Source organism: Lissotriton helveticus, chromosome 2_1 (assembly GCF_964261635.1).
Source record: "Lissotriton helveticus chromosome 2_1, aLisHel1.1, whole genome shotgun sequence".
Lineage (NCBI taxonomy): Eukaryota > Metazoa > Chordata > Amphibia > Caudata > Salamandridae > Lissotriton > Lissotriton helveticus.
The window spans coordinates 887,030,161-887,054,324 of NC_136059.1; positions in this window are offsets into that span (position 1 = coordinate 887,030,161).

The following is a 24,164-nucleotide window of genomic DNA, read 5'->3' on the forward strand; positions in this document are numbered from 1 at the left end:
GGGTCCACCTTGGCGTCCTAGCGACACCAAGGTGTGCTACAACACCTGGACTACAGTGGAGCGGGTTGTGGCTGTAAGTGCAAAAAAATGTTAAAAATTGTCCTGGTTGTACTCAGAAAAAGTAATTTTATTTATAGAGCAACTGAACAATGTTTTAAAATTAATACTGGCGAGATCCTGGTAGGGAGGGTTACGACCCTGGGATCTCTATATGTGTTGGATGGTCAACATGTTTCTACCATAAGGGCTATTGCCCGGTATTCGTCAGGACCAGAAAAAACAGGTGGACAGGGGGTGCGTGCTCCCTAAAAAGCACTCCCGGCCTTGATCCCCTGTGTGCCTACTGGCAAAAAATTGCCAGTGGTAAATGCCGCTCGATAAAATAAGCGAGCTGGCGGGTTAAAACAAGAGACTCCAATATGAGTACTCTGCGCTTCAACGGGCAGGGCGTAAGGTCAATGCCTGTATAATCACAATTTAGTTTCAGGCAGGTAAGATCAGAATCGACCTACTCCTCGCGTCCACTGCAGTCTTGAGTGTTGGTGATCGAGGCCCTCCTCCACCCGCAGGTTTCCCTGCGCCTCATCCCTGGTGGTCCAGTGGACCTCTGTCTCCTTTCTTTCTTTCTGCTCCTTCACTCCTTTTTCTCCCCTTTCTATCTTTCACCTTTCTGCACCTTTGCTCTTTTGCGCCTTATTTCTGCCCATTTCCCTTTCTCTCCCTCTGCTCCTTCACTCGTTTTTTTTCCCTTTCTATCTTTCACCTTTCTGCACCTCTGCTCTTTTGTGCCTTATTTTTGCCCATTTTCCCTTTCTCTCCCTCTGCTCCTTCACCCGTTTTCACTCGTTTTTTTACCCTTTCTATCTTTCTCCTTTCTGCTCTTTTCTGCATCTCTGCTCTTTTGTGCCTTATTTCTGCTTATTCTCCCTTTTTTCTTTATCCCTTCTTTCCTCCCTCTACCTTTCCCCGCCGCTGCTGCCCCGCGGCCCCTCCCCCCCAGCACGACCGGCCCAATCCAGCTCCCCTCCCCGCTCCCGCCTCCCAGCTGTCCAGCCCTCCCCGACCCCTACTTAATGGCGGCCACTGCGGGGACAGGCGAGCAAGACCACTGACTCATTGTCAGTGAAATTGCTCTCCCACCCTCGCAGCTTCACCATTAAGTGAGGTGCCCTTGCCCCTGCACTCTTGAGTGTTGGTGATCGAGGCCCTCCTCCACCCGCAGGTTTCCCTGCGCCTCATCCCTGGTGGTCCAGTGGACCTCTGTCTCCTTTCTTTCTTTCTGCTCCTTCACTCCTTTTTCTCCCCTTTCTATCTTTCACCTTTCTGCACCTCTGCTCTTTTGCGCCTTATTTCTGCCCATTTCCCTTTCTCTCCCTCTGCTCCTTCACTCGTTTTTTTTCCCTTTCTATCTTTCACCTTTCTGCACCTCTGCTCTTTTGTGCCTTATTTTTGCCCATTTTCCCTTTCTCTCCCTCTGCTCCTTCACCCGTTTTCACTCGTTTTTTTACCCTTTCTATCTTTCTCCTTTCTGCTCTTTTCTGCATCTCTGCTCTTTTGTGCCTTATTTCTGCTTATTCTCCCTTTTTTCTTTATCCCTTCTTTCCTCCCTTTACCTTTCCCCGCCGCTGCTGCCCCGCGGCCCCTCCCCCCCAGCACGACCGGCCCAATCCAGCTCCCCTCCCCGCTCCTGCCTCCCAGCTGTCCAGCCCTCCCCGACCCCTACTTAATGGCGGCCACTGCGGGGACAGGAGAGCAAGACCACTGACTCATTGTCAGTGAAATTGCTCTCCCACCCTCGCAGCTCCACCATTAAGTGAGGTGCCCTTGCCCCTGCACTCTTGAGTGTTGGTGATCGAGGCCCTCCTCCACCCGCAGGTTTCCCTGCGCCTCATCCCTGGTGGTCCAGTGGACCTCTGTCTCCTTTCTTTCTTTCTGCTCCTTCACTCCTTTTTCTCCCCTTTCTATCTTTCACCTTTCTGCACCTCTGCTCTTTTGCGCCTTATTTCTGCCCATTTCCCTTTCTCTCCCTCTGCTCCTTCACTCGTTTTTTTTCCCTTTCTATCTTTCACCTTTCTGCACCTCTGCTCTTTTGTGCCTTATTTTTGCCCATTTTCCCTTTCTCTCCCTCTGCTCCTTCACCCGTTTTCACTCGTTTTTTTACCCTTTCTATCTTTCTCCTTTCTGCTCTTTTCTGCATCTCTGCTCTTTTGTGCCTTATTTCTGCTTATTCTCCCTTTTTTCTTTATCCCTTCTTTCCTCCCTTTACCTTTCCCCGCCGCTGCTGCCCCGCGGCCCCTCCCCCCCAGCACGACCGGCCCAATCCAGCTCCCCTCCCCGCTCCTGCCTCCCAGCTGTCCAGCCCTCCCCGACCCCTACTTAATGGCGGCCACTGCGGGGACAGGAGAGCAAGACCACTGACTCATTGTCAGTGAAATTGCTCTCCCACCCTCGCAGCTCCACCATTAAGTGAGGTGCCCCTGCCCCTGCACTCTTGAGTGTTGGTGATCGAGGCCCTCCTCCACCCGCAGGTTTCCCTGCGCCTCATCCCTGGTGGTCCAGTGGACCTCTGTCTCCTTTCTTTCTTTCTGCTCCTTCACTCCTTTTTCTCCCCTTTCTATCTTTCACCTTTCTGCACCTCTGCTCTTTTGCGCCTTATTTCTGCCCATTTCCCTTTCTCTCCCTCTGCTCCTTCACTCGTTTTTTTTCCCTTTGTATCTTTCACCTTTCTGCACCTCTGCTCTTTTGTGCCTTATTTTTGCCCATTTCCCCTTTCTCTCCCTCTGCTCCTTCACCCGTTTTCACTCGTTTTTTTACCCTTTCTATCTTTCTCCTTTCTGCTCTTTTCTGCATCTCTGCTCTTTTGTGCCTTATTTCTGCTTATTCTCCCTTTTTTCTTTATCCCTTCTTTCCTCCCTTTACCTTTCCCCGCCGCTGCTGCCCCCGCGGCCCCTCCCCCCCAGCACGACCGGCCCAATCCAGCTCCCCTCCCCGCTCCCGCCTCCCAGCTGTCCAGCCCTCTCCGACCCCTACTTAATGGCGGCCACTGCGGGGACAGGCGAGCAAGAGCACTGACTCATTGTCAGTGAAATTGCTCTCCCACCCTCGCAGCTCCACCATTAAGTGAGGTGCCCCTGCCCCTGCAGTCTTGAGTGTTGGTGATCGAGGCCCTCCTCCACCCGCAGGTTTCCCTGCGCCTCATCCCTGGTGGTCCAGTGGACCTCTGTCTCCTTTCTTTCTTTCTGCTCCTTCACTCCTTTTTCTCCCCTTTCTATCTTTCACCTTTCTGCACCTCTGCTCTTTTGCGCCTTATTTCTGCCCATTTCCCTTCTCTCCCTCTGCTCCTTCACTCGTTTTTTTTCCCTTTCTATCTTTCACCTTTCTGCACCTCTGCTCTTTTGTGCCTTTTTTTTGCCCATTTTCCCTTTCTCTCCCTCTGCTCCTTCACCCGTTTTCACTCGTTTTTTTACCCTTTCTATCTTTCTCCTTTCTGCTCTTTTCTGCATCTCTGCTCTTTTGTGCCTTATTTCTGCTTATTCTCCCTTTTTTCTTTATCCCTTCTTTCCTCCCTTTACCTTTCCCCGCCGCTGCTGCCCCGCGGCCCCTCCCCCCCAGCACGACCGGCCCAATCCAGCTCCCCTCCCCGCTCCCGCCTCCCAGCTGTCCAGCCCTCCCCGACCCCTACTTAATGGCGGCCACTGCGGGGACAGGCGAGCAAGACCACTGACTCATTGTCAGTGAAATTGCTCTCCCACCCTCGCAGCTCCACCATTAAGTGAGGTGCCCTTGCCCCTGCACTCTTGAGTGTTGGTGATCGAGGCCCTCCTCCACCCGCAGGTTTCCCTGCGCCTCATCCCTGGTGGTCCAGTGGACCTCTGTCTCCTTTCTTTCTTTCTGCTCCTTCACTCCTTTTTCTCCCCTTTCTATCTTTCACCTTTCTGCACCTCTGCTCTTTTGCGCCTTATTTCTGCCCATTTCCCTTTCTCTCCCTCTGCTCCTTCACTCGTTTTTTTTCCCTTTCTATCTTTCACCTTTCTGCACCTCTGCTCTTGTGTGCCTTATTTTTGCCCATTTTCCCTTTCTCTCCCTCTGCTCCTTCACCCGTTTTCACTCGTTTTTTTACCCTTTCTATCTTTCTCCTTTCTGCTCTTTTCTGCATCTCTGCTCTTTTGTGCCTTATTTCTGCTTATTCTCCCTTTTTTCTTTATCCCTTCTTTCCTCCCTTTACCTTTCCCCGCCGCTGCTGCCCCGCCGCCCCTCCCCCCCAGCACGACCGGCCCAATCCAGCTCCCCTCCCCGCTCCCGCCTCCCAGCTGTCCAGCCCTCCCCGACCCCTACTTAATGGCGGCCACTGCGGGGACAGGAGAGCAAGACCACTGACTCATTGTCAGTGAAATTGCTCTCCCACCCTCGCAGCTCCACCATTAAGTGAGGTGCCCCTGCCCCTGCACTCTTGAGTGTTGGTGATCGAGGCCCTCCTCCACCCGCAGGTTTCCCTGCGCCTCATCCCTGGTGGTCCAGTGGACCTCTGTCTCCTTTCTTTCTTTCTGCTCCTTCACTCCTTTTTCTCCCCTTTCTATCTTTCACCTTTCTGCACCTCTGCTCTTTTGCGCCTTATTTCTGCCCATTTCCCTTTCTCTCCCTCTGCTCCTTCACTCGTTTTTTTTCCCTTTGTATCTTTCACCTTTCTGCACCTCTGCTCTTTTGTGCCTTATTTTTGCCCATTTCCCCTTTCTCTCCCTCTGCTCCTTCACCCGTTTTCACTCGTTTTTTTACCCTTTCTATCTTTCTCCTTTCTGCTCTTTTCTGCATCTCTGCTCTTTTGTGCCTTATTTCTGCTTATTCTCCCTTTTTTCTTTATCCCTTCTTTCCTCCCTTTACCTTTCCCCGCCGCTGCTGCCCCCGCGGCCCCTCCCCCCCAGCACGACCGGCCCAATCCAGCTCCCCTCCCCGCTCCCGCCTCCCAGCTGTCCAGCCCTCTCCGACCCCTACTTAATGGCGGCCACTGCGGGGACAGGCGAGCAAGAGCACTGACTCATTGTCAGTGAAATTGCTCTCCCACCCTCGCAGCTCCACCATTAAGTGAGGTGCCCCTGCCCCTGCAGTCTTGAGTGTTGGTGATCGAGGCCCTCCTCCACCCGCAGGTTTCCCTGCGCCTCATCCCTGGTGGTCCAGTGGACCTCTGTCTCCTTTCTTTCTTTCTGCTCCTTCACTCCTTTTTCTCCCCTTTCTATCTTTCACCTTTCTGCACCTCTGCTCTTTTGCGCCTTATTTCTGCCCATTTCCCTTCTCTCCCTCTGCTCCTTCACTCGTTTTTTTTCCCTTTCTATCTTTCACCTTTCTGCACCTCTGCTCTTTTGTGCCTTTTTTTTGCCCATTTTCCCTTTCTCTCCCTCTGCTCCTTCACCCGTTTTCACTCGTTTTTTTACCCTTTCTATCTTTCTCCTTTCTGCTCTTTTCTGCATCTCTGCTCTTTTGTGCCTTATTTCTGCTTATTCTCCCTTTTTTCTTTATCCCTTCTTTCCTCCCTTTACCTTTCCCCGCCGCTGCTGCCCCGTGGCCCCTCCCCCCAGCACGACCGGCCCAATCCAGCTCCCCTCCCCGCTCCCGCCTCCCAGCTGTCCAGCCCTCCCCGACCCCTACTTAATGGCGGCCACTGCGGGGACAGGCGAGCAAGACCACTGACTCATTGTCAGTGAAATTGCTCTCCCACCCTCGCAGCTCCACCATTAAGTGAGGTGCCCCTGCCCCTGCACTCTTGAGTGTTGGTGATCGAGGCCCTCCTCCACCCGCAGGTTTCCCTGCGCCTCATCCCTGGTGGTCCAGTGGACCTCTGTCTCCTTTCTTTCTTTCTGCTCCTTCACTCCTTTTTCTCCCCTTTCTATCTTTCACCTTTCTGCACCTCTGCTCTTTTGCGCCTTATTTCTGCCCATTTCCCTTTCTCTCCCTCTGCTCCTTCACTCGTTTTTTTTCCTTTCTATCTTTCACCTTTCTGCACCTCTGCTCTTTTGTGCCTTATTTTTGCCCATTTTCCCTTTCTCTCCCTCTGCTCCTTCACCCGTTTTCACTCGTTTTTTTACCCTTTCTATCTTTCTCCTTTCTGCTCTTTTCTGCATCTCTGCTCTTTTGTGCCTTATTTCTGCTTATTCTCCCTTTTTTCTTTATCCCTTCTTTCCTCCCTTTACCTTTCCCCGCCGATGCTGCCCCCGCGGCCCCTCCCCCCCAGCACGACCGGCCCAATCCTGCTAACCCTCCCCGCTCCCGCCTCCCAGCTGTTCAGCCCTCCCCGACCCCTACTTAATGGCGGCCACTGCGGGGACAGGAGAGCAAGACCACTGACTCATTGTCAGTGAAATTGCTCTCCCACCCTCGCAGCTCCACCATTAAGTGAGGTGCCCCTGCCCCTGCACTCTTGAGTGTTGGTGATCGAGGCCCTCCTCCACCCGCAGGTTTCCCTGCACCTCATCCCTGGTGGTCCAGTGGACCTCTGTCTCCTTTCTTTCTTTCTGCTCCTTCACTCCTTTTTCTCCCCTTTCTATCTTTCACCTTTCTGCACCTCTGCTCTTTTGCGACTTATTTCTGCCCATTTCCCTTTCTCTCCCTCTGCTCCTTCACTCGTTTTTTTTCCCTTTGTATCTTTCACCTTTCTGCACCTCTGCTCTTTTGTGCCTTATTTTTGCCCATTTCCCCTTTCTCTCCCTCTGCTCCTTCACCCGTTTTCACTCATTTTTTTACCCTTTCTATCTTTCTCCTTTCTGCTCTTTTCTGCATCTCTGCTCTTTTGTGCCTTATTTCTGCTTATTCTCCCTTTTTTCTTTATCCCTTCTTTCCTCCCTTTACCTTTCCCCGCCGCTGCTGCCCCCGCGGCCCCTCCCCCCCAGCACGACCGGCCCAATCCAGCTCCCCTCCCCGCTCCCGCCTCCCAGCTGTCCAGCCCTCTCCGACCCCTACTTAATGGCGGCCACTGCGGGGACAGGCGAGCAAGACCACTGACTCATTGTCTGTGAAATTGCTCTCCCACCCTCGCAGCTCCACCATTAAGTGAGGTGCCCCTGCCCCTGCAGTCTTGAGTGTTGGTGATCGAGGCCCTCCTCAACCCGCAGGTTTCCCTGCGCCTCATCCCTGGTGGTCCAGTGGACCTCTGTCTCCTTTCTTTCTTTCTGCTCCTTCACTCCTTTTTCTCCCCTTTCTATCTTTCACCTTTCTGCACCTCTGCTCTTTTGCGCCTTATTTCTGCCCATTTCCCTTTCTCTCCCTCTGCTCCTTCACTCGTTTTTTTCCCCTTTCTATCTTTCACCTTTCTGCACCTCTGCTCTTTTGTGCCTTATTTTTGCCCATTTTCCCTTTCTCTCCCTCTGCTCCTTCACCCGTTTTCACTCGTTTTTTTACCCTTTCTATCTTTCTCCTTTCTGCTCTTTTCTGCATCTCTGCTCTTTTGTGCCTTATTTCTGCTTATTCTCCCTTTTTTCTTTATCCCTTCTTTCCTCCCTTTACCTTTCCCCGCCGCTGCTGCCCCGCGGCCCCTCCCCCCCAGCACGACCGGCCCAATCCAGCTCCCCTACCCGCTCCCGCCTCCCAGCTGTCCAGCCCTCCCCGACCCCTACTTAATGGCGGCCACTGCGGGGACAGGCGAGCAAGACCACTGACTCATTGTCAGTGAAATTGCTCTCCCACCCTCGCAGCTCCACCATTAAGTGAGGTGCCCCTGCCCATGCACTCTTGAGTGTTGGTGATCGAGGCCCTCCTCCACCCGCAGGTTTCCCTGCGCCTCATCCCTGGTGGTCCAGTGGACCTCTGTCTCCTTTCTTTCTTTCTGCTCCTTCACTCCTTTTTCTCCCCTTTCTATCTTTCACCTTTCTGCACCTCTGCTCTTTTGCGCCTTATTTCTGCCCATTTCCCTTTCTCTCCCTCTGCTCCTTCACTCGTTTTTTTTCCCTTTCTATCTTTCACCTTTCTGCACCTCTGCTCTTTTGTGCCTTATTTTTGCCCATTTTCCCTTTCTCTCCCTCTGCTCCTTCACCCGTTTTCACTCGTTTTTTTACCCTTTCTATCTTTCTCCTTTCTGCTCTTTTCTGCATCTCTGCTCTTTTGTGCCTTATTTCTGCTTATTCTCCCTTTTTTCTTTATCCCTTCTTTCCTCCCTTTACCTTTCCCCGCCGCTGCTGCCCCCGCGGCCCCTCCCCCCCAGCACGACCGGCCCAATCCAGCTCCCCTCCCCGCTCCCGCCTCCCAGCTGTCCAGCCCTCCCCGACCCCTACTTAATGGCGGCCACTGCGGGGACAGGAGAGCAAGACCACTGACTCATTGTCAGTGAAATTGCTCTCCCACCCTCGCAGCTCCACCATTAAGTGAGGTGCCCCTGCCCCTGCACTCTTGAGTGTTGGTGATCGAGGCCCTCCTCCACCCGCAGGTTTCCCTGCGCCTCATCCCTGGTGGTCCAGTGGACCTCTGTCTCCTTTCTTTCTTTCTGCTCCTTCACTCCTTTTTCTCCCCTTTCTATCTTTCACCTTTCTGCACCTCTGCTCTTTTGCGCCTTATTTCTGCCCATTTCCCTTTCTCTCCCTCTGCTCCTTCACTCGTTTTTTTCCCTTTGTATCTTTCACCTTTCTGCACCTCTGCTCTTTTGTGCCTTATTTTTGCCCATTTTCCCTTTCTCTCCCTCTGCTCCTTCACCCGTTTTCACTCGTTTTTTTACCCTTTCTATCTTTCTCCTTTCTGCTCTTTTCTGCATCTCTGCTCTTTTGTGCCTTATTTCTGCTTATTCTCCCTTTTTTCTTTATCCCTTCTTTCCTCCCTTTACCTTTCCCCGCCGCTGCTGCCCCCGCGGCCCCCCCCCCCCAGCACGACCGGCCCAATCCAGCTCCCCTCCCCGCTCCCGCCTCCCAGCTGTCCAGCCCTCTCCGACCCCTACTTAATGGCGGCCACTGCGGGGACAGGCGAGCAAGACCACTGACTCATTGTCAGTGAAATTGCTCTCCCACCCTCGCAGCTCCACCATTAAGTGAGGTGCCCCTGCCCCTGCAGTCTTGAGTGTTGGTGATCGAGGCCCTCCTCCACCCGCAGGTTTCCCTGCGCCTCATCCCTGGTGGTCCAGTGGACCTCTGTCTCCTTTCTTTCTTTCTGCTCCTTCACTCCTTTTTCTCCCCTTTCTATCTTTCACCTTTCTGCACCTCTGCTCTTTTGCGCCTTATTTCTGCCCATTTCCCTTTCTCTCCCTCTGCTCCTTCACTCGTTTTTTTTCCCTTTCTATCTTTCACCTTTCTGCACCTCTGCTCTTTTGTGCCTTATTTTTGCCCATTTTCCCTTTCTCTCCCTCTGCTCCTTCACCCGTTTTCACTCGTTTTTTTACCCTTTCTATCTTTCTCCTTTCTGCTCTTTTCTGCATCTCTGCTCTTTTGTGCCTTATTTCTGCTTATTCTCCCTTTTTTCTTTATCCCTTCTTTCCTCCCTTTACCTTTCCCCGCCGCTGCTGCCCCCGCGGCCCCTCCCCCCCAGCACGACCGGCCCAATCCAGCTAACCCTCCCCGCTCCCGCCTCCCAGCTGTCCAGCCCTCCCCGACCCCTACTTAATGGCCGCCACTGCGGGGACAGGAGAGCAAGACCACTGACTCATTGTCAGTGAAATTGCTCTCCCACCCTCGCAGCTCCATCATTTAGTGAGGTGCCCCTGCCCCTGCACTCTTGAGTGTTGGTGATCGAGGCCCTCCTCCACCCGCAGGTTTCCCTGCGCCTCATCCCTGGTGGTCCAGTGGACCTCTGTCTCCTTTCTTTCTTTCTGCTCCTTCACTCCTTTTTCTCCCCTTTCTATCTTTCACCTTTCTGCACCTCTGCTCTTTTGCGCCTTATTTCTGCCCATTTCCCTTTCTCTCCCTCTGCTCCTTCACTCGTTTTTTTTCCCTTTGTATCTTTCACCTTTCTGCACCTCTGCTCTTTTGTGCCTTATTTTTGCCCATTTTCCCTTTCTCTCCCTCTGCTCCTTCACCCGTTTTCACTCGTTTTTTTACCCTTTCTATCTTTCTCCTTTCTGCTCTTTTCTGCATCTCTGCTCTTTTGTGCCTTATTTCTGCTTATTCTCCCTTTTTTCTTTATCCCTTCTTTCCTCCCTTTACCTTTCCCCGCCGCTGCTGCCCCGCGGCCCCTCCCCCCCAGCACGACCGGCCCAATCCAGCTCCCCTCCCCGCTCCCGCCTCCCAGCTGTCCAGCCCTCCCCGACCCCTACTTAATGGCGGCCACTGCGGGGACAGGCGAGCAAGACCACTGACTCATTGTCAGTGAAATTGCTCTCCCACCCTCGCAGCTCCACCATTAAGTGAGGTGCCCCTGCCCCTGCACTCTTGAGTGTTGGTGATCGAGGCCCTCCTCCACCCGCAGGTTTCCCTGCGCCTCATCCCTGGTGGTCCAGTGGACCTCTGTCTCCTTTCTTTCTTTCTGCTCCTTCACTCCTTTTTCTCCCCTTTCTATCTTTCACCTTTCTGCACCTCTGCTCTTTTGCGCCTTATTTCTGCCCATTTCCCTTTCTCTCCCTCTGCTCCTTCACTCGTTTTTTTTCCTTTCTATCTTTCACCTTTCTGCACCTCTGCTCTTTTGTGCCTTATTTTTGCCCATTTTCCCTTTCTCTCCCTCTGCTCCTTCACCCGTTTTCACTCGTTTTTTTACCCTTTCTATCTTTCTCCTTTCTGCTCTTTTCTGCATCTCTGCTCTTTTGTGCCTTATTTCTGCTTATTCTCCCTTTTTTCTTTATCCCTTCTTTCCTCCCTTTACCTTTCCCCGCCGATGCTGCCCCCGCGGCCCCTCCCCCCCAGCACGACCGGCCCAATCCTGCTAACCCTCCCCGCTCCCGCCTCCCAGCTGTTCAGCCCTCCCCGACCCCTACTTAATGGCGGCCACTGCGGGGACAGGAGAGCAAGACCACTGACTCATTGTCAGTGAAATTGCTCTCCCACCCTCGCAGCTCCACCATTAAGTGAGGTGCCCCTGCCCCTGCACTCTTGAGTGTTGGTGATCGAGGCCCTCCTCCACCCGCAGGTTTCCCTGCGCCTCATCCCTGGTGGTCCAGTGGACCTCTGTCTCCTTTCTTTCTTTCTGCTCCTTCACTCCTTTTTCTCCCCTTTCTATCTTTCACCTTTCTGCACCTCTGCTCTTTTGCGACTTATTTCTGCCCATTTCCCTTTCTCTCCCTCTGCTCCTTCACTCGTTTTTTTCCCTTTGTATCTTTCACCTTTCTGCACCTCTGCTCTTTTGTGCCTTATTTTTGCCCATTTCCCCTTTCTCTCCCTCTGCTCCTTCACCCGTTTTCACTCATTTTTTTACCCTTTCTATCTTTCTCCTTTCTGCTCTTTTCTGCATCTCTGCTCTTTTGTGCCTTATTTCTGCTTATTCTCCCTTTTTTCTTTATCCCTTCTTTCCTCCCTTTACCTTTCCCCGCCGCTGCTGCCCCCGCGGCCCCTCCCCCCCAGCACGACCGGCCCAATCCAGCTCCCCTCCCCGCTCCCGCCTCCCAGCTGTCCAGCCCTCTCCGACCCCTACTTAATGGCGGCCACTGCGGGGACAGGCGAGCAAGACCACTGACTCATTGTCTGTGAAATTGCTCTCCCACCCTCGCAGCTCCACCATTAAGTGAGGTGCCCCTGCCCCTGCAGTCTTGAGTGTTGGTGATCGAGGCCCTCCTCAACCCGCAGGTTTCCCTGCGCCTCATCCCTGGTGGTCCAGTGGACCTCTGTCTCCTTTCTTTCTTTCTGCTCCTTCACTCCTTTTTCTCCCCTTTCTATCTTTCACCTTTCTGCACCTCTGCTCTTTTGCGCCTTATTTCTGCCCATTTCCCTTTCTCTCCCTCTGCTCCTTCACTCGTTTTTTTCCCCTTTCTATCTTTCACCTTTCTGCACCTCTGCTCTTTTGTGCCTTATTTTTGCCCATTTTCCCTTTCTCTCCCTCTGCTCCTTCACCCGTTTTCACTCGTTTTTTTACCCTTTCTATCTTTCTCCTTTCTGCTCTTTTCTGCATCTCTGCTCTTTTGTGCCTTATTTCTGCTTATTCTCCCTTTTTTCTTTATCCCTTCTTTCCTCCCTTTACCTTTCCCCGCCGCTGCTGCCCCGCGGCCCCTCCCCCCCAGCACGACCAGCCCAATCCAGCTCCCCTACCCGCTCCCGCCTCCCAGCTGTCCAGCCCTCCCCGACCCCTACTTAATGGCGGCCACTGCGGGGACAGGCGAGCAAGACCACTGACTCATTGTCAGTGAAATTGCTCTCCCACCCTCGCAGCTCCACCATTGAGTGAGGTGCCCCTGCCCATGCACTCTTGAGTGTTGGTGATCGAGGCCCTCCTCCACCCGCAGGTTTCCCTGCGCCTCATCCCTGGTGGTCCAGTGGACCTCTGTCTCCTTTCTTTCTTTCTGCTCCTTCACTCCTTTTTCTCCCCTTTCTATCTTTCACCTTTCTGCACCTCTGCTCTTTTGCGCCTTATTTCTGCCCATTTCCCTTTCTCTCCCTCTGCTCCTTCACTCGTTTTTTTTCCCTTTCTATCTTTCACCTTTCTGCACCTCTGCTCTTTTGTGCCTTATTTTTGCCCATTTTCCCTTTCTCTCCCTCTGCTCCTTCACCCGTTTTCACTCGTTTTTTTACCCTTTCTATCTTTCTCCTTTCTGCTCTTTTCTGCATCTCTGCTCTTTTGTGCCTTATTTCTGCTTATTCTCCCTTTTTTCTTTATCCCTTCTTTCCTCCCTTTACCTTTCCCCGCCGCTGCTGCCCCCGCGGCCCCTCCCCCCCAGCACGACCGGCCCAATCCAGCTCCCCTCCCCGCTCCCGCCTCCCAGCTGTCCAGCCCTCCCCGACCCCTACTTAATGGCGGCCACTGCGGGGACAGGAGAGCAAGACCACTGACTCATTGTCAGTGAAATTGCTCTCCCACCCTCGCAGCTCCACCATTAAGTGAGGTGCCCCTGCCCCTGCAGTCTTGAGTGTTGGTGATCGAGGCCCTCCTCCACCCGCAGGTTTCCCTGCGCCTCATCCCTGGTGGTCCAGTGGACCTCTGTCTCCTTTCTTTCTTTCTGCTCCTTCACTCCTTTTTCTCCCCTTTCTATCTTTCACCTTTCTGCACCTCTGCTCTTTTGCGCCTTATTTCTGCCCATTTCCCTTTCTCTCCCTCTGCTCCTTCACTCGTTTTTTTTCCCTTTCTATCTTTCACCTTTCTGCACCTCTGCTCTTTTGTGCCTTATTTTTGCCCATTTTCCCTTTCTCTCCCTCTGCTCCTTCACCCGTTTTCACTCGTTTTTTTACCCTTTCTATCTTTCTCCTTTCTGCTCTTTTCTGCATCTCTGCTCTTTTGTGCCTTATTTCTGCTTATTCTCCCTTTTTTCTTTATCCCTTCTTTCCTCCCTTTACCTTTCCCCGCCGCTGCTGCCCCCGCGGCCCCTCCCCCCCAGCACGACCGGCCCAATCCAGCTAACCCTCCCCGCTCCCGCCTCCCAGCTGTCCAGCCCTCCCCGACCCCTACTTAATGGCCGCCACTGCGGGGACAGGAGAGCAAGACCACTGACTCATTGTCAGTGAAATTGCTCTCCCACCCTCGCAGCTCCATCATTTAGTGAGGTGCCCCTGCCCCTGCACTCTTGAGTGTTGGTGATCGAGGCCCTCCTCCACCCGCAGGTTTCCCTGCGCCTCATCCCTGGTGGTCCAGTGGACCTCTGTCTCCTTTCTTTCTTTCTGCTCCTTCACTCCTTTTTCTCCCCTTTCTATCTTTCACCTTTCTGCACCTCTGCTCTTTTGCGCCTTATTTCTGCCCATTTCCCTTTCTCTCCCTCTGCTCCTTCACTCGTTTTTTTTCCCTTTGTATCTTTCACCTTTCTGCACCTCTGCTCTTTTGTGCCTTATTTTTGCCCATTTTCCCTTTCTCTCCCTCTGCTCCTTCACCCGTTTTCACTCGTTTTTTTACCCTTTCTATCTTTCTCCTTTCTGCTCTTTTCTGCATCTCTGCTCTTTTGTGCCTTATTTCTGCTTATTCTCCCTTTTTTCTTTATCCCTTCTTTCCTCCCTTTACCTTTCCCCGCCGCTGCTGCCCCCGCGGCCCCTCCCCCCCAGCACGACCGGCCCAATCCAGCTCCCCTCCCCGCTCCCGCCTCCCAGCTGTCCAGCCCTCTCCGACCCCTACTTAATGGCGGCCACTGCGGGGACAGGCGAGCAAGACCACTGACTCATTGTCAGTGAAATTGCTCTCCCACCCTCGCAGCTCCACCATTAAGTGAGGTGCCCCTGCCCCTGCAGTCTTGAGTGTTGGTGATCGAGGCCCTCCTCCACCCGCAGGTTTCCCTGCGCCTCATCCCTGGTGGTCCAGTGGACCTCTGTCTCCTTTCTTTCTTTCTGCTCCTTCACTCCTTTTTCTCCCCTTTCTATCTTTCACCTTTCTGCACCTCTGCTCTTTTGCGCCTTATTTCTGCCCATTTCCCTTTCTCTCCCTCTGCTCCTTCACTCGTTTTTTTTCCCTTTCTATCTTTCACCTTTCTGCACCTCTGCTCTTTTGTGCCTTATTTTTGCCCATTTTCCCTTTCTCTCCCTCTGCTCCTTCACCCGTTTTCACTCGTTTTTTTACCCTTTCTATCTTTCTCCTTTCTGCTCTTTTCTGCATCTCTGCTCTTTTGTGCCTTATTTCTGCTTATTCTCCCTTTTTTCTTTATCCCTTCTTTCCTCCCTTTACCTTTCCCCGCCGCTGCTGCCCCGCGGCCCCTCCCCCCCAGCACGACCGGCCCAATCCAGCTCCCCTCCCCGCTCCCGCCTCCCAGCTGTCCAGCCCTCCCCGACCCCTACTTAATGGCGGCCACTGCGGGGACAGGCGAGCAAGACCACTGACTCATTGTCAGTGAAATTGCTCTCCCACCCTCGCAGCTCCACCATTAAGTGAGGTGCCCCTGCCCCTGCACTCTTGAGTGTTGGTGATCGAGGCCCTCCTCCACCCGCAGGTTTCCCTGCGCCTCATCCCTGGTGGTCCAGTGGACCTCTGTCTCCTTTCTTTCTTTCTGCTCCTTCACTCCTTTTTCTCCCCTTTCTATCTTTCACCTTTCTGCACCTCTGCTCTTTTGCGCCTTATTTCTGCCCATTTCCCTTTCTCTCCCTCTGCTCCTTCACTCGTTTTTTTTCCTTTCTATCTTTCACCTTTCTGCACCTCTGCTCTTTTGTGCCTTATTTTTGCCCATTTTCCCTTTCTCTCCCTCTGCTCCTTCACCCGTTTTCACTCGTTTTTTTACCCTTTCTATCTTTCTCCTTTCTGCTCTTTTCTGCATCTCTGCTCTTTTGTGCCTTATTTCTGCTTATTCTCCCTTTTTTCTTTATCCCTTCTTTCCTCCCTTTACCTTTCCCCGCCGCTGCTGCCCCCGCGGCCCCTCCCCCCCAGCACGACCGGCCCAATCCAGCTCCCCTCCCCGCTCCCGCCTCCCAGCTGTCCAGCCCTCCCCGACCCCTACTTAATGGCGGCCACTGCGGGGACAGGCGAGCAAGACCACTGACTCATTGTCAGTGAAATTGCTCTCCCACCCTCGCAGCTCCACCATTAAGTGAGGTGCCCCTGCCCCTGCACTCTTGAGTGTTGGTGATCGAGGCCCTCCTCCACCCGCAGGTTTCCCTGCGCCTCATCCCTGGTGGTCCAGTGGACCTCTGTCTCCTTTCTTTCTTTCTGCTCCTTCACTCTTTTTTCTCCCCTTTCTATCTTTCACCTTTCTGCACCTCTGCTCTTTTGCGCCTTATTTCTGCCCATTTCCCTTTCTCTCCCTCTGCTCCTTCACTCATTTTTTTTCCCTTTCTATCTTTCACCTTTCTGCACCTCTGCTCTTTTGTGCCTTATTTTTGCCCATTTTCCCTTTCTCTCCCTCTGCTCCTTCACCCGTTTTCACTCGTTTTTTTACCCTTTCTATCTTTCTCCTTTCTGCTCTTTTCTGCATCTCTGCTCTTTTGTGCCTTATTTCTGCTTATTCTCCCTTTTTTCTTTATCCCTTCTTTCCTCCCTTTACCTTTCCCCGCCGCTGCTGCCCCCGCGGCCCCTCCCCCCCAGCACGACCGGCCCAATCCAGCTCCCCTCCCCGCTCCCGCCTCCCAGCTGTCCAGCCCTCCCCGACCCCTACTTAATGGCGGCCACTGCGGGGACAGGAGAGCAAGACCACTGACTCATTGTCAGTGAAATTGCTCTCCCACCCTCGCAGCTCCACCATTAAGTGAGGTGCCCCTGCCCCTGCACTCTTGAGTGTTGGTGATCGAGGCCCTCCTCCACCCGCAGGTTTCCCTGCGCCTCATCCATGGTGGTCCAGTGGACCTCTGTCTCCTTACTTTCTTTCTGCTCCTTCACTCCTTTTTCTCCCCTTTCTATCTTTCACCTTTCTGCACCTCTGCTCTTTTGCGCCTTATTTCTGCCCATTTCCCTTTCTCTCCCTCTGCTCCTTCATTTGTTATTTTTCCCTTTGTATCTTTCACCTTTCTGCACCTCTGCTCTTTTGTGCCTTATTTTTGCCCATTTTCCCTTTCTCTCCCTCTGCTCCTTCACCCGTTTTCACTCATTTTTTTACCCTTTCTATCTTTCTCCTTTCTGCTCTTTTCTGCATCTCTGCTCTTTTGTGCCTTATTTCTGCTTATTCTCCCTTTTTTCTTTATCCCTTCTTTCCTCCCTTTACCTTTCCCCGCCACTGCTGCCCCCGCGGCCTCTCCCCCCCAGCACGACCGGCCCAATCCAGCTCCCCTCCCCGCTCCCGCCTCCCAGCTGTCCAGCCCTCTCCGACCCCTACTTAATGGCGGCCACTGCGGGGACAGGCGAGCAAGAGCACTGACTCATTGTCAGTGAAATTGCTCTCCCACCCTCGCAGCTCCACCATTAAGTGAGGTGCCCCTGCCCCTGCAGTCTTGAGTGTTGGTGATCGAGGCCCTCCTCCACCCGCAGGTTTCCCTGCGCCTCATCCCTGGTGGTCCAGTGGACCTCTGTCTCCTTTCTTTCTTTCTGTTCCTTCACTCCTTTTTCTCCCCTTTCTATCTTTCACCTTTCTGCACCTCTGCTCTTTTGCGCCTTATTTCTGCCCATTTCCCTTCTCTCCCTCTGCTCCTTCACTCGTTTTTTTTCCCTTTCTATCTTTCACCTTTCTGCACCTCTGCTCTTTTGTGCCTTTTTTTTGCCCATTTTCCCTTTCTCTCCCTCTGCTCCTTCACCCGTTTTCACTCGTTTTTTTACCCTTTCTATCTTTCTCCTTTCTGCTCTTTTCTGCATCTCTGCTCTTTTGTGCCTTATTTCTGCTTATTCTCCCTTTTTTCTTTATCCCTTCTTTCCTCCCTTTACCTTTCCCCGCCGCTGCTGCCCCGCGGCCCCTCCCCCCCAGCACGACCGGCCCAATCCAGCTCCCCTCCCCGCTCCCGCCTCCCAGCTGTCCAGCCCTCCCCGACCCCTACTTAATGGCGGCCACTGCGGGGACAGGCGAGCAAGACCACTGACTCATTGTCAGTGAAATTGCTCTCCCACCCTCGCAGCTCCACCATTAAGTGAGGTGCCCTTGCCCCTGCACTCTTGAGTGTTGGTGATCGAGGCCCTCCTCCACCCGCAGGTTTCCCTGCGCCTCATCCCTGGTGGTCCAGTGGACCTCTGTCTCCTTTCTTTCTTTCTGCTCCTTCACTCCTTTTTCTCCCCTTTCTATCTTTCACCTTTCTGCACCTCTGCTCTTTTGCGCCTTATTTCTGCCCATTTCCCTTTCTCTCCCTCTGCTCCTTCACTCGTTTTTTTTCCCTTTCTATCTTTCACCTTTCTGCACCTCTGCTATTTTGTGCCTTATTTTTGCCCATTTTCCCTTTCTCTCCCTCTGCTCCTTCACCCGTTTTCACTCTTTTTTTTACCCTTTCTATCTTTCTCCTTTCTGCTCTTTTCTGCATCTCTGCTCTTTTGTGCCTTATTTCTGCTTATTCTCCCTTTTTTCTTTATCCCTTCTTTCCTCCCTTTACCTTTCCCCGCCGCTGCTGCCCCGCGGCCCCTCCCCCCCAGCACGACCGGCCCAATCCAGCTCCCCTCCCCGCTCCCGCCTCCCAGCTGTCCAGCCCTCCCCGACCCCTACTTAATGGCGGCCACTGCGGGGACAGGAGAGCAAGACCACTGACTCATTGTCAGTGAAATTGCTCTCCCACCCTCGCAGCTCCACCATTAAGTGAGGTGCCCCTGCCCCTGCACTCTTGAGTGTTGGTGATCGAGGCCCTCCTCCACCCGCAGGTTTCCCTGCGCCTCATCCCTGGTGGTCCAGTGCACCTCTGTCTCCTTTCTTTCTTTCTGCTCCTTCACTCCTTTTTCTCCCCTTTCTATCTTTCACCTTTCTGCACCTCTGCTCTTTTGCGCCTTATTTCTGCCCATTTCCCTTTCTCTCCCTCTGCTCCTTCACTCGTTTTTTTTCCCTTTGTATCTTTCACCTTTCTGCACCTCTGCTCTTTTGTGCCTTATTTTTGCCCATTTCCCCTTTCTCTCCCTCTGCTCCTTCACCCGTTTTCACTCGTTTTTTTACCCTTTCTATCTTTCTCCTTTCTGCTCTTTTCTGCATCTCTGCTCTTTTGTGCCTTATTTCTGCTTATTCTCCCTTTTTTCTTTATCCCTTCTTTCCTCCCTTTACCTTTCCCCGCCGCTGCTGCCCCCGCGGCCCCTCCCCCCCAGCACGACCGGCCCAATCCAGCTCCCCTCCCCGCTCCCGCCTCCCAGCTGTCCAGCCCTCTCCGACCCCTACTTAATGGCGGCCACTGCGGGGACAGGCGAGCAAGAGCACTGACTCATTGTCAGTGAAATTGCTCTCCCACCCTCGCAGCTCCACCATTAAGTGAGGTGCCCCTGCCCCTGCACTCTTGAGTGTTGGTGATCGAGGCCCTCCTCCACCCGCAGGTTTCCCTGCGCCTCATCCCTGGTGGTCCAGTGGACCTCTGTCTCCTTTCTTTCTTTCTGCTCCTTCACTCCTTTTTCTCCCCTTTCTATCTTTCACCTTTCTGCACCTCTGCTCTTTTGCGCCTTATTTCTGCCCATTTCCCTTTCTCTCCCTCTGCTCCTTCACTCGTTTTTTTTCCCTTTTTATCTTTCACCTTTCTGCACCTCTGCTATTTTGTGCCTTATTTTTGCCCATTTTCCCTTTCTCTCCCTCTGCTCCTTCACCCGTTTTCACTCTTTTTTTTACCCTTTCTATCTTTCTCCTTTCTGCTCTTTTCTGCATCTCTGCTCTTTTGTGCCTTATTTCTGCTTATTCTCCCTTTTTTCTTTATCCCTTCTTTCCTCCCTTTACCTTTCCCCGCCGCTGCTGCCCCGCGGCCCCTCCCCCCCAGCACGACCGGCCCAATCCAGCTCCCCTCCCCGCTCCCGCCTCCCAGCTGTCCAGCCCTCCCCGACCCCTACTTAATGGCGGCCACTGCGGGGACAGGAGAGCAAGACCACTGACTCATTGTCAGTGAAATTGCTCTCCCACCCTCGCAGCTCCACCATTAAGTGAGGTGCCCCTGCCCCTGCACTCTTGAGTGTTGGTGATCGAGGCCCTCCTCCACCCGCAGGTTTCCCTGCGCCTCATCCCTGGTGGTCCAGTGCACCTCTGTCTCCTTTCTTTCTTTCTGCTCCTTCACTCCTTTTTCTCCCCTTTCTATCTTTCACCTTTCTGCACCTCTGCTCTTTTGCGCCTTATTTCTGCCCATTTCCCTTTCTCTCCCTCTGCTCCTTCACTCGTTTTTTTTCCCTTTGTATCTTTCACCTTTCTGCACCTCTGCTCTTTTGTGCCTTATTTTTGCCCATTTCCCCTTTCTCTCCCTCTGCTCCTTCACCCGTTTTCACTCGTTTTTTTACCCTTTCTATCTTTCTCCTTTCTGCTCTTTTCTGCATCTCTGCTCTTTTGTGCCTTATTTCTGCTTATTCTCCCTTTTTTCTTTATCCCTTCTTTCCTCCCTTTACCTTTCCCCGCCGCTGCTGCCCCCGCGGCCCCTCCCCCCCAGCACGACCGGCCCAATCCAGCTCCCCTCCCCGCTCCCGCCTCCCAGCTGTCCAGCCCTCTCCGACCCCTACTTAATGGCGGCCACTGCGGGGACAGGCGAGCAAGAGCACTGACTCATTGTCAGTGAAATTGCTCTCCCACCCTCGCAGCTCCACCATTAAGTGAGGTGCCCCTGCCCCTGCAGTCTTGAGTGTTGGTGATCGAGGCCCTCCTCCACCCGCAGGTTTCCCTGCGCCTCATCCCTGGTGGTCCAGTGGACCTCTGTCTCCTTTCTTTCTTTCTGCTCCTTCACTCCTTTTTCTCCCCTTTCTATCTTTCACCTTTCTGCACCTCTGCTCTTTTGCGCCTTATTTCTGCCCATTTCCCTTCTCTCCCTCTGCTCCTTCACTCGTTTTTTTTCCCTTTCTATCTTTCACCTTTCTGCACCTCTGCTCTTTTGTGCCTTTTTTTTGCCCATTTTCCCTTTCTCTCCCTCTGCTCCTTCACCCGTTTTCACTCGTTTTTTTACCCTTTCTATCTTTCTCCTTTCTGCTCTTTTCTGCATCTCTGCTCTTTTGTGCCTTATTTCTGCTTATTCTCCCTTTTTTCTTTATCCCTTCTTTCCTCCCTTTACCTTTCCCCGCCGCTGCTGCCCCGCGGCCCCTCCCCCCCAGCACGACCGGCCCAATCCAGCTCCCCTCCCCGCTCCCGCCTCCCAGCTGTCCAGCCCTCCCCGACCCCTACTTAATGGCGGCCACTGCGGGGACAGGCGAGCAAGACCACTGACTCATTGTCAGTGAAATTGCTCTCCCACCCTCGCAGCTCCACCATTAAGTGAGGTGCCCCTGCCCCTGCACTCTTGAGTGTTGGTGATCGAGGCCCTCCTCCACCCGCAGGTTTCCCTGCGCCTCATCCCTGGTGGTCCAGTGGACCTCTGTCTCCTTTCTTTCTTTCTGCTCCTTCACTCCTTTTTCTCCCCTTTCTATCTTTCACCTTTCTGCACCTCTGCTCTTTTGCGCCTTATTTCTGCCCATTTCCCTTTCTCTCCCTCTGCTCCTTCACTCGTTTTTTTTCCTTTCTATCTTTCACCTTTCTGCACCTCTGCTCTTTTGTGCCTTATTTTTGCCCATTTTCCCTTTCTCTCCCTCTGCTCCTTCACCCGTTTTCACTCGTTTTTTTACCCTTTCTATCTTTCTCCTTTCTGCTCTTTTCTGCATCTCTGCTCTTTTGTGCCTTATTTCTGCTTATTCTCCCTTTTTTCTTTATCCCTTCTTTCCTCCCTTTACCTTTCCCCGCCGATGCTGCCCCCGCGGCCCCTCCCCCCCAGCACGACCGGCCCAATCCTGCTAACCCTCCCCGCTCCCGCCTCCCAGCTGTTCAGCCCTCCCCGACCCCTACTTAATGGCGGCCACTGCGGGGACAGGAGAGCAAGACCACTGACTCATTGTCAGTGAAATTGCTCTCCCACCCTCGCAGCTCCACCATTAAGTGAGGTGCCCCTGCCCCTGCACTCTTGAGTGTTGGTGATCGAGGCCCTCCTCCACCCGCAGGTTTCCCTGCGCCTCATCCCTGGTGGTCCAGTGGACCTCTGTCTCCTTTCTTTCTTTCTGCTCCTTCACTCCTTTTTCTCCCCTTTCTATCTTTCACCTTTCTGCACCTCTGCTCTTTTGCGCCTTATTTCTGCCCATTTCCCTTTCTCTCCCTCTGCTCCTTCACTCGTTTTTTTTCCCTTTGTATCTTTTACCTTTCTGCACCTCTGCTCTTTTGTGCCTTATTTTTGCCCATTTCCCCTTTCTCTCCCTCTGCTCCTTCACCCGTTTTCACTCATTTTTTTACCCTTTCTATCTTTCTCCTTTCTGCTCTTTTCTGCATCTCTGCTCTTTTGTGCCTTATTTCTGCTTATTCTCCCTTTTTTCTTTATCCCTTCTTTCCTCCCTTTACCTTTCCCCGCCGCTGCTGCCCCTGCGGCCCCTCCCCCCCAGCACGACCGGCCCAATCCAGCTCCCCTCCCCGCTCCCGCCTCCCAGCTGTCCAGCCCTCTCCGACCCCTACTTAATGGCGGCCACTGCGGGGACAGGCGAGCAAGACCACTGACTCATTGTCTGTGAAATTGCTCTCCCACCCTCGCAGCTCCACCATTAAGTGAGGTGCCCCTGCCCCTGCAGTCTTGAGTGTTGGTGATCGAGGCCCTCCTCAACCCGCAGGTTTCCCTGCGCCTCATCCCTGGTGGTCCAGTGGACCTCTGTCTCCTTTCTTTCTTTCTGCTCCTTCACTCCTTTTTCTCCCCTTTCTATCTTTCACCTTTCTGCACCTCTGCTCTTTTGCGCCTTATTTCTGCCCATTTCCCTTTCTCTCCCTCTGCTCCTTCACTCGTTTTTTTTCCCTTTCTATCTTTCACCTTTCTGCACCTCTGCTCTTTTGTGCCTTATTTTTGCCCATTTTCCCTTTCTCTCCCTCTGCTCCTTCACCCGTTTTCACTCGTTTTTTTACCCTTTCTATCTTTCTCCTTTCTGCTCTTTTCTGCATCTCTGCTCTTTTGTGCCTTATTTCTGCTTATTCTCCCTTTTTTCTTTATCCCTTCTTTCCTCCCTTTACCTTTCCCCGCCGCTGCTGCCCCGCGGCCCCTCCCCCCCAGCACGACCGGCCCAATCCAGCTCCCCTACCCGCTCCCGCCTCCCAGCTGTCCAGCCCTCCCCGACCCCTACTTAATGGCGGCCACTGCGGGGACAGGCGAGCAAGACCACTGACTCATTGTCAGTGAAATTGCTCTCCCACCCTCGCAGCTCCACCATTAGGTGAGGTGCCCCTGCCCATGCACTCTTGAGTGTTGGTGATCGAGGCCCTCCTCCACCCGCAGGTTTCCCTGCGCCTCATCCCTGGTGGTCCAGTGGACCTCTGTCTCCTTTCTTTCTTTCTGCTCCTTCACTCCTTTTTCTCCCCTTTCTATCTTTCACCTTTCTGCACCTCTGCTCTTTTGCGCCTTATTTCTGCCCATTTCCCTTTCTCTCCCTCTGCTCCTTCACTCGTTTTTTTTCCCTTTCTATCTTTCACCTTTCTGCACCTCTGCTCTTTTGTGCCTTATTTTTGCCCATTTTCCCTTTCTCTCCCTCTGCTCCTTCACCCGTTTTCACTCGTTTTTTTACCCTTTCTATCTTTCTCCTTTCTGCTCTTTTCTGCATCTCTGCTCTTTTGTGCCTTATTTCTGCTTATTCTCCCTTTTTTCTTTATCCCTTCTTTCCTCCCTTTACCTTTCCCCGCCGCTGCTGCCCCCGCGGCCCCTCCCCCCCAGCACGACCGGCCCAATCCAGCTCCCCTCCCCGCTCCCGCCTCCCAGCTGTCCAGCCCTCCCCGACCCCTACTTAATGGCGGCCACTGCGGGGACAGGAGAGCAAGACCACTGACTCATTGTCAGTGAAATTGCTCTCCCACCCTCGCAGCTCCACCATTAAGTGAGGTGCCCCTGCCCTCTTGAGTGTTGGTGATCGAGGCCCTCCTCCACCCGCAGGTTTCCCTGCGCCTCATCCCTGGTGGTCCAGTGGACCTCTGTCTCCTTTCTTTCTTTCTGCTCCTTCACTCCTTTTTCTCCCCTTTCTATCTTTCACCTTTCTGCACCTCTGCTCTTTTGCGCCTTATTTCTGCCCATTTCCCTTTCTCTCCCTCTGCTCCTTCACTCGTTTTTTTCCCTTTGTATCTTTCACCTTTCTGCACCTCTGCTCTTTTGTGCCTTATTTTTGCCCATTTTCCCTTTCTCTCCCTCTGCTCCTTCACCCGTTTTCACTCGTTTTTTTACCCTTTCTATCTTTCTCCTTTCTGCTCTTTTCTGCATCTCTGCTCTTTTGTGCCTTATTTCTGCTTATTCTCCCTTTTTTCTTTATCCCTTCTTTCCTCCCTTTACCTTTCCCCGCCGCTGCTGCCCCCGCGGCCCCTCCCCCCCCAGCACGACCGGCCCAATCCAGCTCCCCTCCCCGCTCCCGCCTCCCAGCTGTCCAGCCCTCTCCGACCCCTACTTAATGGCGGCCACTGCGGGGACAGGCGAGCAAGACCACTGACTCATTGTCAGTGAAATTGCTCTCCCACCCTCGCAGCTCCACCATTAAGTGAGGTGCCCCTGCCCCTGCAGTCTTGAGTGTTGGTGATCGAGGCCCTCCTCCACCCGCAGGTTTCCCTGCGCCTCATCCCTGGTGGTCCAGTGGACCTCTGTCTCCTTTCTTTCTTTCTGCTCCTTCACTCCTTTTTC